A 14,998-nucleotide genomic window follows, 5' to 3' on the forward strand; every position below is an offset into this window, starting at 1 on the left:
GGTGACCTATAAACCTTATAAGAAATGACTGAACTGTAATAAAAATGCAAGCTGGAGAGAGAAAATTAGTGCTTTTCAGGTTTTTTTCCTACCTACTCATCTTTTAAAAATGTCTCACTTGTCATGTTTTAATTTATTAGATGTAGAGATTGGTTTCATAGATTAGGAAAAGCCTGCTGATTAATGCAAATCCACATCTCCCCCTTTGTGCTTTGCTTTTCTTAGGCATCTGTTGCTGTTCCTTTGAATGGCAAACTGTCAGGCTACAGGTAATGGAGGGTCCAAAACACTGAGGTAATTACCTGCAATAAACGAACTGGAGCAGTTCCAGCAAGATATTGGCAAACATACTAAAACAGCTACAACAGGAGACATGGAATGAGGTGAAAGAAATGGGGGCTGAAAATGTGACACGTGGCAGGAAATTCATGTAGCAGAGGAAGAAGATTACATTGCTATTGTATTTTATTCTAGTCAAAGTGAATAACCTTCATTTGAAATGCTTTATAAATCAATTATTTGTGCTATGGGAACACAAGGACATACAGTGGTTGATTGCATAAAGGCATTACCTCCTGGAAACAAACCCTGAAAACACAACTGGTACTGTGCACATGTTACAGTATGTGGAAGGATAGCTAGAAGAAAAAAGATACATTATATGCAGCCTGAAGTTGTTTTAACTTTCTGATGTCGAAATGATTTACTCTTTTGTAAGGCTGTGTAATACATATGCTAATCTAATTTTTGTGATTTTTGCTTGCTAAATGTCAATGCTTCCTTTCCAGCTACCTGGGTTTGATTTTTAACAACATTCTCTTGAATGTGGCTCTGCTTTTCTTTGGATGTTCCATCATCTGAAACAACACTGCAATGAGGGATCTCTTAAGCTTCACCTCCTAAGAAAACAAATTGTGACCTGTTCTTGTCACTTTCCTTCATGCATAAGATTTCCTCCATATCCTCCTTGAGAATTTTTTGGCTGTGGGTGAATCTGTACCAAATTTGATGGACACACGAAAATGTGAACCTTCCAGAAAGTACATCAGACTTCATCAGAATAGATAGCTGGGTGCCATCCACAAAGAAAGTTGTAACTCGGCCTTCTGCCTTTTATTTTTTTTTTCTTTTTTTTGCAGCTAGAAGTCAGCTAGGTGATTGCATGTAGATCTGGAGCAGTAATTGCTGCTCATAGATGGGCTGTAAGACAGCATTGGGAAGGCTGGGGGCTGTGCTGAGATTGTAGGGCAAGTCCACCTGGAGACAGGCTTAGTTGATCCAGGATCATGGATCAGCTTATTTCTAGTTGTAAGACCCTTTGCTTTCCTTTCACTTAGCTATAGTTGTTTTTATTTTTACTTTTTTGTGTGACCGTATACCTCTCTGCTCATGTTTTACTCTTTCCCCAGAATAAGAGAATTTTAAGAACCCTGTAAAAAGCAACTTTATTCTTTCAAAATGGTTTCCTAAGAAGTGGATAACAAAATGAAGTCTGTTGGCTTAAAGCTGCAGTAACCAATACTAAGAGTAACACAGGCAATTATTTTTATATTTAAAAACCTTCACAGTAACACAAATTTCAGATTCACTTAGTTTTAATTCAAACACGGCTCTGACTTCATGTAGGTACCATTTTTACCATTACTTAGCACTTACTATTGAAGAACTGTCTCTCACGCCCTGTTAACTCAAACAGGCGGAAAAGGTCTTGCCTAGTGTTTTGATCCTACCACTCTGTGTGCAAATATTTAACTTCAATCATGTGGGCTGTTCTGTCAAAGTATCCATAGATTTCAAGCTGAGCAGATGCATAAATGTTTGTGAGGAAAGGGCTATAAGCACCTCTGAGCTACTGAGGCAGTGACTTCTACCATGAAACGGTTTTCTCATCATGTTCACACCTTCAGGCAAACATAGGCTCTCGTTTAAAGCACAAAGCCAATAGAAAAGACAAAGCTAATAAAAACAATTGGAAAACAATAAGATGTTATTAATTCAACTCCTGTATAATAATAAAATCTTTCCTACTATAGGTCTTCCTGCCTGTTTGAGTAGGACTTACTACCACCTTTTGGGGCATTTATTTTTTTCTTGAATACTTGAGCTATTATGGAAAGTCTATCTCAGAGCCTTTTGGAGTGAGAATTTTTTTATATATATATTACCAAAAGCACTTTGTTTTCTTGCCTCCTTTGTTAATAACCTGAAGTATATTGGGTATTTTTTAAATACTGACGCTACAGTGCAGGGAATAGTTAAATAGGTACTTTTTTTAGCTTGTTCTTTATTTCTCAAAAATTTGAGGCTATGTGTGTGAGGAGAACTAACAAATGCCTCAGCTTTCCCAAGTTTAAAAATTATCCAAGTTTAATGAATTTTTCCTCCTGTTTAATAGTGAGTGTCAGACATTAAGGTATTTAAAAGGACTAAATGCTTTAGCCTAGTCAGTCTAAGAAGCTACTTAAGAATTTTTTGTATTTTGTTATTTGCTCTCCCATGCAAGCTTTGAAGTGCTTTACACAGTTGCCAGTGAGCAGTCCTCAAACTAACTGGAGGAATATTGACTAATGCAATGAAAGTTTTCCTGTGTTATGTATCAGGTGTTTTTGTTTTCATTTCAAGGCATGCAAACTGAAAAAAAAAGTTGAGATTATGTGTGAAAAGCAAACAGTACATGTTTTCTGGGGTTTCCTGTATTACACCCAAACAATTCAGTGTTAAGTGGTCTACTGGAGAAAAAAATGCTATCCAAGCATGCTGTGTAAAAAAACTGCAGCAGTGTAAAAAACCAGTCAAGTACCAGAAAACTAAGCAAGTAAGATGGCCAAGAATGCAGCCAATCAGGAGTAGATGCTAAGTATTTTGTTTTTCTTTTTTTCCTTTTGAGCTTGTGCAGTGTACATGCTGTGGTAAAGATGTACTTGATTTTTTTAAAAAAAATGTTAAAGCTTTTGTTGGTCAATTCAGAATCATGCTGTTCTAAAGGAATTGCTGTAATGGATGCATTTGGGATGATACGGATGTGTGGAATGCACATTTTTGTTAAATAACAATTGCACTTACTAATCTGATTGAGCTTTGCATTCCTTTGTATTCTTTCCTATGTACAGTTGTGTGGTGATTTTTTTCTGGTTTGTTTGTGGGTTTTTTTTGTTTTGGTTTGGTTTTTTTATTGCGGTGGTTTGGTTTAGTTTGGTGGTTTGGTCAGCACTTGTAGCAGGTAAGATGGCTGTTGCTGGAGTTTGCGTTAATTGAGATAAAGACTTGGATTTTTTTCTCTTCCCCTTTTAATTAAAATAGCAAACATAAACCTGCTTGGAACAGCATGGGGACTTCTAACTAAAATTTCTGTAAAGCTCAAAAACCATAATGAGCAGCTGCTATGATAACTGCATGAAATATTTATGGAGATATCTCTGCTAGGCCAGAAAGTGTATCATGTGACAGGATGGTTTGATATACATGTTGAAGCCCTTAAGCTACAGAGCAAGACTGTTGACAATAAACTATGATGGAAATCAATGCAGACTGGATAGAATTTGATCCAGTAGAACATCTGTCCTGAACACCAGAGCTAAGGCACAGCTGCGTTACCTACACACAAAAGCTACATAAATAATGGAGAGTTGGAAATACATCGGTAAGTTTTAGCACATTATTACTTAATCAAAGTACTTAGTGGCCATGAACATAAAAGTTGTTCAAGAATAGAATATGAACCAATTAAAAGATATATTTCCAGGATAATATAATTGAATTAACAAGGAAAAAGATCTATACAGATTTCAGTTAGGTGTTTTTATATTCAACTAGCTTTTTGCTAGTGGTGTTCCCCACTCAGGTAGTATATATGTATATATATGCCAGTTGTTAATGAATATTATTGTGCCATGAAGTCAATTTCATGAAAAGCCATGGAAAGAAGAGATGGAATTGCTGCAGGGATAAATCTGGAAAAAAAAAAGTATGATAGGTTGAGCGAACATTCTATGTGATAGCTTGTATATATATAATTTATGTATAATTGCGTATTAATATGCCTTTTGGAATTTACTTTTCAATTTCAGTGTTCGGGGGAACTTTGTGCATTGTCTTATGATGGCGTTTGATACTGAAATAAGTGCAATTCAAGATGATATCCCCTGTGTATGTAACTGGCAATATTAAAGTTGGTATGGGCACAATGATTGTTTGCCTCTTTCTGAAGGATTAACAAACTAAACTAGACTGACAGCAGTGATCTAGTTAATTCTTCCATGTGTTGGCTTGTGTATTTTGTTTATATATAAACAGTGTCTGCAAGTACTGCTTTTTAAATCTGAACCAGCCGAACAGGGCTCAATAGGGCTCAGTGCTCTCATTATGTGCTCTGTGCAAGAAGTATGAAATCTTTTTATACACACATGGGATTTTTATACACAGATGGGATATAGTGTCTTATTTACAAGACTGTATTCTTTGAACGGATTCAGACTTACTTTGAATGGTATTTCATTCGCCTGTGAACTGTGTAGCAGTCTGCATGGATTGCTTGGTGCATTCATTATACATTTCATGTTCACGTTGAAATGAACAAAGCAGAAGGTGATGGTTGCTAGGTTTATCTTGTAACTTTTTCACATTATTTATGGCAGATGTGCTGCTTATATTTATTAGTACTTGCCTAAACAATAATGTACTTTTAGCATACTGCATAACATTACTTGTAGGAGGTAAAAGAATTTTATCAGGAGGCTAACATATTATATATTTTGACATGAGCATTGCTAGAAGGAGCCATGTGTTTCATTGTGGAGACTCTTCAGAGTGTCCCGGGGAAGTCTGCTGAAAGTTTTGTGTCCTCAGCAATCTGAAAAATAAGGCCACTTAATTAGATAGCTGAAGGGACTATCTATATGTCAACTGCAGTAAAATTTAGAGGTAACTGAGTTCCATTTTAAAATACTGAAGACAGGAGCTCCTTCATAGAATAATTTATCCAACATTTCAGCTTTTATGCTTGTACAGGCAACTCTAGATGAACAGAAGTCTTCAATGTAGACATCCTCAGGGGATTCTAAACTTCAGCTTGCATTAAAAAGCAAAGTGTTCTGTGATTCTTCTATCTGGCATTTTAAGTGTGTATTTGTTGTCACAGGGAGCCACATCTAGTTGTTCTTGAGCGAGTAATTTCTTTTCAAAAATGGTATTAGGAGAGTAAGAGTAATTAAGTTAGATAAAATGGGGCACTAGGGTCCCTTTCTTCCCCGCCTCCCCATATGCTGCTAAATTGTTGCATTAACTGCACTGTAGTGACTACATGATCTAACAATAGAAGTGCAAGCTGTTGCTGCTCTCTTAAATTATGATCCTAATGGGAGTTTATTTCTTCAAGCAGCAAATTCATTTGCTGAGATCAGCATATTGATATCAGAAAATAAATATGAAAGCAAAATTGTAACTGTCAGCATCTGATGCAGAACAATACACTGGTAGCCATTAAACCTTATTGTTCTCTTCACAGTGGGAAAGGGATGATGATGATGATAACAGCTTCTTTTTTAACTCTTCCAGTTCAACCCTTTTGAAAAGCCTGTTTTTCTAAGAATTACGTGCCTGTATAAAACACCCTTTCTCTTCTACAGTAGTAGTCTCAGATTCCTAGGTTTGAATTTTCCTGCTAGTTCTTATGGAGTGTACTAGGCCAATAAAGCTTCTTCCAATATTAGGTTTATTTTTTTCACAGTCTAAAAAGGAGTCAGATCTGAAACATGCCGTGTCAGCTGCAGCATGTTAGAAAGGTTGTCCGCTTTCTTCCTTGACAAATTTAAATGCTGTTTTAATGGTGTACAGTGCAGCAATGACCCAGTGCCAAAAATCTTGACAGATGTATCTTGCAGTACTTGTGTCCACATGCCCAGCACGGAGCTGAGACTCTGTTGGGTACAGTGCACGTAGGGGGTCCAAATGGCTCTGCAGAAGCTGTGCAAGATGTCACACCCCAATACTGCATACTTAGCAGGGATTCAAAAGGTTTAGTTTTCTACGTTAGCAGTGGAAACTGGGAGGTTGAATTTTTCAAGGGTCCATCAGTATAGAAATTTAATGAGCATAAGTCCTATGTGATACTGTATTCTTTTACATAATATTAAAGTCAATTTTAAAGAAAACAGTAAAGCTTTCAGAAAGCCAGGTACCTAGTTAGCCTATTTCAGGTCTTGCAACAACAGATAGAAATCTTATCTTTTCTTAAATTGTAGCTCTTCAAAAACGTGATTTTGAGCAGTGGAAACACGCTAGAAGTTAAAATAAATCTGCTGGTGACAGGCTACAAAGATCATTTACAGGCTATTATAGGGTTTTGTATTCAGAGTTGCTTCCCATTAAAATGATTGTTGATGTGGCAATAATAGGCCTGAAGGTGACAAGAAGGTACAAATCTGTAGCTCAAAACAGTGACACGAGCCACTCCATTCTCTATGTACAGAGACTGGTTTTTTTGCCCCTTAGTTCCTCTCACTTCAATTTTTCATAATCTCCTTATTTTATCTTCAGGATACTACAAATGTAATTAAAGTTAGTGAATGGCTAGAACAAAATCTGGTACAAAAATACTATGAAGTATTTTTGCTTGGTGCTGGGCTTTACTGTGAAAAAACATGGTTGCAGAACTGGGTTAGAGAAATGAGCTAGCATATGATCTTGGTTGTAATTTGTTTTGTCTAACCAAGTTCATTAATTGATATTTTCATTCATGGGTGATTTAAGCCATCCTATGAGGGATAACTTTATACCTTTGAATGCAGACCAATTCATAGTATCTGCATTTTACAGTAGATAGCACGGTGCTTCCATGTCACAAGACAAAGTTAGAGATGGTTGGGTTTTGACTGGGGGTTCTTTCCTTCATTTTTTGGTGCAACTCACCCAGTCATCTCATGTTCCATTTGTGGAAATGTTGTCTGGGCTTTCACACATGTGTCTGTCTTTGTTTTGGATCATAGTGATGGATGTTTTAATTTTCATGCTTTCACAACAGTCGTGCACAGCACATCCACAACAAGGCTTGTTGATGGAAGTATTTACTTCCTCTTTAGTTTAGGAAAAACAATAAAACCACAAGAGGAGTTTTTGTATTGCCATAATGGTTTTAATTGTTGGTGTAATTCAGAAAAACCTTTGCCCATTTCATAAAGCCATTCAGCACAGGGAGGCAGCCACACTCATTCAGTCTGTGAGGAGTGCAATGTCTGTGCAAGGCTGGTAACACTGAGCCAGAGGCAGGACCTGCAGGAATAAAGTTATGTTTGGGACAGAAGTCCAAATTTTATATCATTGAAATCCCTGAGTGGTTGCTGTTTATCTCAAGAAGTGTGCAAAGTCTAGAGGTGCATTGGATTCTGTTTGCAAGTTTCTCCAGGTGCGTAAAGATGTGCTTTTGGGTAAGTCTCATTAATTTTATTTGAACTAATTACATTTCTGTGCTAATTGGAGCTGGAATATGCATCTCCTAATTTCCAGCTAATTGTCCTAACAAAGGCTTTAATAACACATTGTTATGGTGTGTTGCAAAGCAGCTGGAAACTAGTTCTGCTTCTGTTCTGATTTGACCAGAAGACTTTAGTTAATGTGATGTCAAACTCGAGTTAATAAGCTCTACTGAAAGAAAAGATATTTTAACTCAAGCTTAGCACCATGCTAATGTGATTGCGTGGCTCAGCACACATGAAGCGTCTTATGTGTCTCCAGTCCTGGTACCTCCAGTCTCTGAGCAGCAGATACTGAATGGTTCCATACATAAGGGACGCTGCTGAACAGAGAAAGGCTGAATATGCTCTATCTGCTGCAAACTTTCTTTCTTTCATTTTTCCCTTCATATTCCATAAATGGGGAACAACTTTACTTTTAGGACAAAATATAATTCATAAAGTAACATGCAATAAAACAGACAATAAGAAGAAAAACCAACATGTCTGTTAAACAACCATATAAAGCATGGTTGTAAAAGTGTTTGTGAAAATGATGTCTTTGCACTCCATATTTGTATTCTGTTCAAGCTGCCATATCAGATGTGCTTAGTTAATAAGTCAAAGCAAGATTTTTCTAACAGGCCACACAGCAAGCCCAGTGATTTATCTGAAACTCAAGCTGTGTTTATTCCACTTCCTACTAATCACTAATTTAAACAGCCTGAAGTCAGAATTGCATTGGCAATCCTGTTGATGCATTTGCAAATGAAACATTGTTATTTTACTCAGTTATTTTGGCTCTAAGACATTGGTGGTGTTCATTACCATAAACTTGATTTGGACACAGAAGTAAACAGTTGTATCTCAGAAGACAGAAAATTACAATCTCCGTGCAAATGACATTTTTTTTCCAAAATCATTCAAAATCAGAAATGTAAACAAAAATTGGTTTGGAGACAGAATGTATGAATCTCATGTCATAGACCCCTAAAACTTCAGTGCTTATCCTAACTTTTGGTCTGTCCCTGTTCAAAATCAAACTGAAACTTTTGCTTTATGGTACAGAGAATGACCAAAATCTCAGAAATTTATCCTAGTACCTCCTTCCAATCAGTACTTGGAAGTAATGAAAATCTTTAGAAGGATGGTGGTCATTGTTATATGTAAAGTAAATCTACATGTTACTTTTAAAACGTGACACAATGTTTATTATACTGCAATAGTATTGAGAGACTGTGAATCAGGATAGAGGACCTTTTGTGTGCAGAGGTTCAGTCCAGTATTGAAGGACATATAGGGCAGGGCCGCAGTTTTGCAGTTACAAGCTGCAATTGCCACATTCCCCAGAAGTTTACCTGTCTCTCAGATGGATAGTTTTAACCTGGTCACTCCTGTGACTTGCTTTCCTGACCAAAACATTATGCTGGCAAAAAGAAGTGGTTGTTGCAAAGCCAAAAAGAAAAGGGGTGAGGGGGTGGAATGGGGATGAAGGGATGACCTTCTGATTGTATTTGATGGAGTTAATGTGAGCTCATTACACATCAGTGGAACAATACCCACCCTGCCATAGAGGCTGGGAAGTCTGGGGAGCATTAGTGCAGGGTCTGAGTGAGGCAAGGTGTAAACCTGTTCATCTGTCATTTGACATGGCTTAATCTCATTTAACCTGTGACTGTTCATTTATGTTTAAAAAAACTTCTATTGAAACAGGATTAAAGATGGATGAAAGGGGTTTTTCTGTTGTTCTATAAGGGGCAACTGAACTGCACCTTCTAAGCAACAAAAAATCTTTATAATGAGAGGAGGCAATGACTCTGAACAGGTAGTTGGGAGAGGCTGTGGATCTGTGGAAGTTTTAGAAACTTGACTGGACAAAGCCCTGAGAAAATTGGTTTGCTCCAGATTTGAACTAGGGTTTGGAATAGGAATTTAAACTAGATGACCTCCAGAACTTCTTTCAAACCTATGTTCCTATGATAATATCATAGGTGACTTGTACAAGATTATATATTAAGGCTGTGGTAAAATTTGGTAGTTTTTTTCCTAATGGCCTAGAGAACACAGGTCTTACAATTCAGCGGGAGGTAGTCTGCATATGGACTATCCATTTTTCTTCACTAAATGATCTGAAACTAACCATTAGAAATATTTTTTTTCTCTCCTTTAATCCTCTTTGATAGCTGCTGGTTGGATATTTTGGAGCAGGCATATATTCCCCGAATATATCAGGCAGGAAGTTTATTTTGGTGAGCTGCAAATGTTGACAGCTTAATGATGAAGACTCTGTGGATGGTGATTCTCTTTTCTTTAAACTTTAACTGAAGAAACAGAAAAGCTAAGTTCCTGTGGTTTAATGTTTGGGGTGACTTAGTGTTTTAATGTGGAGAAGGTGACTTAGTATCCAAAGAGCTAAATTAATTAATCTTAATCACAGTTGGATTCTTTTTCTTTTGCCACTTAATGACCAGTTGGGAGGAGTTAATGGTCCTCAGCTGCATCTTGGACCATTAACCACTTAGAAGATTATTTCTTAGGAAGTGCCTACTGTTAAGCATTTCACTATTACAAGTTAAATGTATTTTAATGTCTTCCAAAATGCTTGTGGTTTTTTTCCCTGAACTGGTTTTGCATATATGATGTCACTGCCTGAACTTTTTGTCTGATACTACTTAAATTGTCATGAAAGAAAGCACCAAAATTAAAGTTCCTTTCAGTTGAAAAATGAAGGAATCAATACTCAAAAGTATTTTATCTTGTTGGAATAGAAATCCATTCTTCTTAATCCACTTGAGAAAGGAGGAAAAGTTGTGTAAAACCTGGTCTGTTCTAGTCTATTTCTGTCCTTCACAGCATGCTTGGGGATAGCATGAGGACAAGGGTAGTGATTACATGTCATCTCCATAATTCGTGTAATGCTGGGTTTGTTGCATATTGGGATTGCACAGCATCTATAATAACTCTTTGGGATATGCACACTGCACATAAATGCACTCAATGTGTAACAGTTTTTTTCTTTACATTCATCTTTTGTTATTTATTGGCAACAAGTGTACAAATAAGTTTAAGATGAATGAAAATGAAATCTTTTACTGCCTCAAATCAGTTGATGCACATAATGACAGAAATGATGGGAGTGGAAGGAAAGTCTTAGATTTTTTAGTGAATTTATTCTGGAAAATTTTCACATAAAGCAAGTATCTTCAATATTTCTATATATTGGCCATGGAAATTACGAAAACTCTAGAAATTACCAATGGAATTGATTTTTTTTTTTGTTGTTTGTTTTTTGTGCCCCCCCCCCCCCCCCCCAATCTAAAATATTAGACCATTCTCTTTCTTTTATTATAAGAGGTAGTATTTCTTTTATTATAAGAGGTAGTATTTCTACCCCATAATATTACATACTACCCATAGAAGAATTCATAATGAAACAGCTTCCATGTTTCAGATTTCCCATATAAATTTTGAAAATGACATGGCAAAATGTATTTGCTGACATTATTCTCATTGACTTAATCTCCATGTGAGACACAACCAAGCTTGTTTGGACAAACAAAATACAATAAAACACTATTTTGTAGTAGAGGTTCTATGCTGAGCTTGATGTGTAAAGCTGTAAAAGATGTGAAGATGTTTTAAAACAGTTCTGTCCTGGCTGGGAGGGAGGTATAGTAAAAGCAATTGTTTTTCTTTAACTGTGATATTTAACAAACTGGACAACAGAGCTGCATCAAATTAGAGAAGGCCTGTTCACTGTGATCTGCTTCTGCTTTATAGCTGATCTGAAAACACTTAATTTATGAAAAAATATCTTGTTATTTGGGGTTGAAACTGAACAAAATATGCCTGGGCTATTCAGTATTCAAGCAGTAAAGCAAAATCTAGAAAGAAGGAAATGGGAACTTGTCTTTTCTGCTGAAATGTCACAGTTGTTTGGGCTATTAAGAAAACATACTGATGAAGGCAGGCACACCTCTGCCAAAGGACAACACTGGAAGAGTAAAGGGCATCAATGCACCATTCTGCTACCATAGATATAAAGTTAGAAATTTAGACAGTCACGAGAGAGTGTTGTGGGATTGTATGAAGTAGAAAACATTCAAAGGAAAAGGCAGCAAGAAGGTCACAAAATGGTCCTGAAAGGCTGGAATTGTACGTCTCGGAACTGACCAGAATGCTGTTGTATCTGGACCCCACTTAATCATATTTCATCTTATCATATCATAGTGTATCATACTGTGTTATCTGAAGGAAAGATTAAAGAATTTATCAAGAAACCATAATAAGTGTTGTAATGTAGGGCTTGCAACTTTTTTCAAAGATATTTGTTTCACAGGTTCATGTCATTTAATTGGTTTCCTTATTCTATCTGCTTCTGACGGAAAACAAATGTTTTGTAAGGCAAATGTTCTGTAAGATGGCCCTGCTGGGTCCAACTGTTCCCTCTGCTCTCTTGTTATGGTTCAAGAGTGGACATCTAGACAGGAGCAACAGAAATGGAAAGAGACAGTACAGCAAACATTAATGATTCCAGGGTTTGCTAGCTTTCAGACTCAGGGGTTTTGTTAGTGGTTTCTGTATCTGCAACCTGTGCTTATTAGCAGATGGAGTTTCCATGAATTTGTTCATTCTTCCCTTAATTTCTGGAAAACTTATGCATCCATGATCTCCTGTGTTAAAGTAGCTTATGAGAGCATGCCTTGCAGGAAAAAGGACAAATTTTATGCGAGTGGGCTTAAAGATGATCAAAACGGAAAACTTCTGAGCTTGTTAAAAATGAAGTGGTTCCACCATTTCTATGTAGAAATTCTCACACAGCAAGAATGTAGCTTTTCAAATTTGCTTTGGGTTCAAAAATTCCAGAGAAGAGTTGGCACTACTATGTTTTCTTACAATCCAAAAAAAAAAGATGAAAAGAAAAAAAGAGATCGATACACTTGGTGAATCTTGTTTTGAATTTACTCTGGTATCTTATCTTTGATAGTGATATCAAAGTGATAGTGGAGATGTTTGAGTATTCAGAGCACACATTCATACACATTGCCCAGCTGCCTTCCAGCTCCTGCATCTGCCTTCTGCTCATCTTGTCAGTTTGGCTTTCTAATATCCCTTGGCCTTTGCAACAAGCCCTAGCATCACCATGGCTGTACGTTCAGAGAAATGGCATTAGGATCTTTGTAAGGTGTAATTATGAAACTAACCAAGTTGCAGCCACTTCTGAAACCTTGACATACCTAATCTTTGACTCTCCAGCACAGTCTATAGACTGTTTTTATCTTCTCTAATGTAATAGAGTTGTTCTTGTTAACTATATCAGTACCTAGTTTATTTTGAATCTCACTAAGATAGTTTCCTCCTGTGTTGTGGCAAAGTCATCACTTTTCAGCTTCAGAGAATGTTGCTTTCTTCTCATGTTATGACAGATGCAGCTAAATGCTTCAGCTCATCTTCTGTCTCTTTTTTTTTAATTCATTATTTCACATGTCTATAAATACCTTTTTTTTCAATCTAGTGACATATCATCTTCACAAGGCAATTATTTTATATCTGTTGTTACTTTTATTATGTATCTCAAACACTGTCAGAGTTTTCTAATGCGACTGGACTCAGTATTAATCAACTGATAAAATCAACTTTTGTCATTGGTTTATATAAAACATTGTCAACATTAGGCTATGTAAAAAGAGTTATAGAATAAAGGGACCCATAATGCTCGAGTCCAACTCCTTGCTCCTCATAAGACTACCTACAACTAAATCATAAGACTAAGAACATTGTCTCGATGCTCTTTGAAATCTGACAGGTTTAGTGCTGTGACCACTTCCCTGGGGACCCTGTTCCAGTGACTCATCATGCTCTCAGTGAAGAACCTTTTCCTAATGCCCAATCTGAACTTCCCCTGATGGAGCTTCATACATACCATTTCTTTGTGTCCTATCACTGGTCACCAGAGACAGGAGATCAACACTGCCCCTTTTGAGGAAGTTGTAACCTGTGATGAGGTCACCCTCAGCCTTCTCCAGGCTGAACCAACCAAGTGACCTCAGCCACACCTCATAAGCCACACCTCTGGACAAGCTGCAGCTGGACAAGCCGCAGCACCTCTATGTCCCTCTTGAAGTGAGGCGTCCAAAACTGAACACAGGATTCAAGGTGCAGTCTCAGCAGTACGGAGTACAGGGGGACAATCACTTCCCTTGTCCCACTGGCCACACAATTTTGCGTCCAGGCCAGGATGCTGTTGGCCACCGGGCACACTGCTGGCTCCTGCCCAGCCGGCCGTCACCCAGCACCCCCAGGCCCTTTCCCACCAGGCACTTTCCAGCCGCTCTGCCCCAGCCTGTAGCGCTGCGTGGGGCTGGTGTGACCCAAGGGCAGGACCCGGCACTGAGCCCTGCTGAACCTCACACAATTGGCCTCGGCCCATCGGTCCAGCCTGCCCAGGTCCCTCTGCAGAGCCTCCTGCCCTCAGGCAGATCAACTCACCTCCCAGCTTGGTGTGGTCAGCAAACTCACTGAGGGTGCACTTGATCACCTCATCCAGAACATGAATAAAGACATATTAAACAGAACTGGCTCCAGTACTGAGCCCTGGGGAACACCACTTGTGACTGGTCACCAGCTGGATGTAACTCCATTCACCACCACTCTTTGGGTTTGGCCATCCAGCCACCTTTTTACCCAGCATAAAATATATCTGTCCAAGCCATGAGCAGCCAGTTTCTCCAGGAGAATCCTGTGGGAGATGCTGTCAAAGGCTTTACTAAGATACAGATAGACAGCATCCACAGCCTTTCCCTCATCCACTAGGTGGGTCATCCTGTCATAGAAGGAGATCAGGCTTGTTAGGCAGGACCTGCCTTTCATAAACCCATGCTGGCTGGGCCTGATCCCCTGGTTGTCCTGTATGTGCCACATGATAGCACTCAAGATGATGCTCCATAACCTTTCCTGGCACTCAGGGCAGACAGTTATATCCCTTTAAGGATATAAAATTAATTATTTCTTGTTAGATTGCTTGACATAAATTCTAGTGTTAATGTTACCTGTTTAGACTTATTTTTACCTATTTTTGGAGATGAAATAACTATTATATACTATATTGCATATAGTATGAAATAACTATATGCATTTTATACATTTTATAAACTTAACTAGTTTCATGTTCATGTTGAATATATAAAACTCATGGAGATAAGACACTAAAACCACAGTCTAAAACCCAGCAATGACAGTTAATTTTCCAAAACCATTTTAGCTAAGTAATGCAGTGCGGTTTATCCTACAGAGATGGTGCTGATTTTGTTGCATAGCATGAAATTTAATAAGTAAGCACTGAAATGGTACTGCCAGAGATACTTCTATAAAAGATGTCATTTGTGTCATTTAGGTAAACTCAGGTTGTGATACCCTGGGTTGGGCTGAAAAATATTTTTCACTTTCTGCAATGCAACTACTTATAAAGTTCAAACACATTTGGATATGTGCTGGAGCTTGGCTTTTTTACACTTTGTATATTAAGTTATGGATTCGTGTTTTAAAAGGGCTGT

The sequence above is a fragment of the Falco biarmicus genome, chromosome Z (assembly GCF_023638135.1).
Source record: "Falco biarmicus isolate bFalBia1 chromosome Z, bFalBia1.pri, whole genome shotgun sequence".
Lineage (NCBI taxonomy): Eukaryota > Metazoa > Chordata > Aves > Falconiformes > Falconidae > Falco > Falco biarmicus.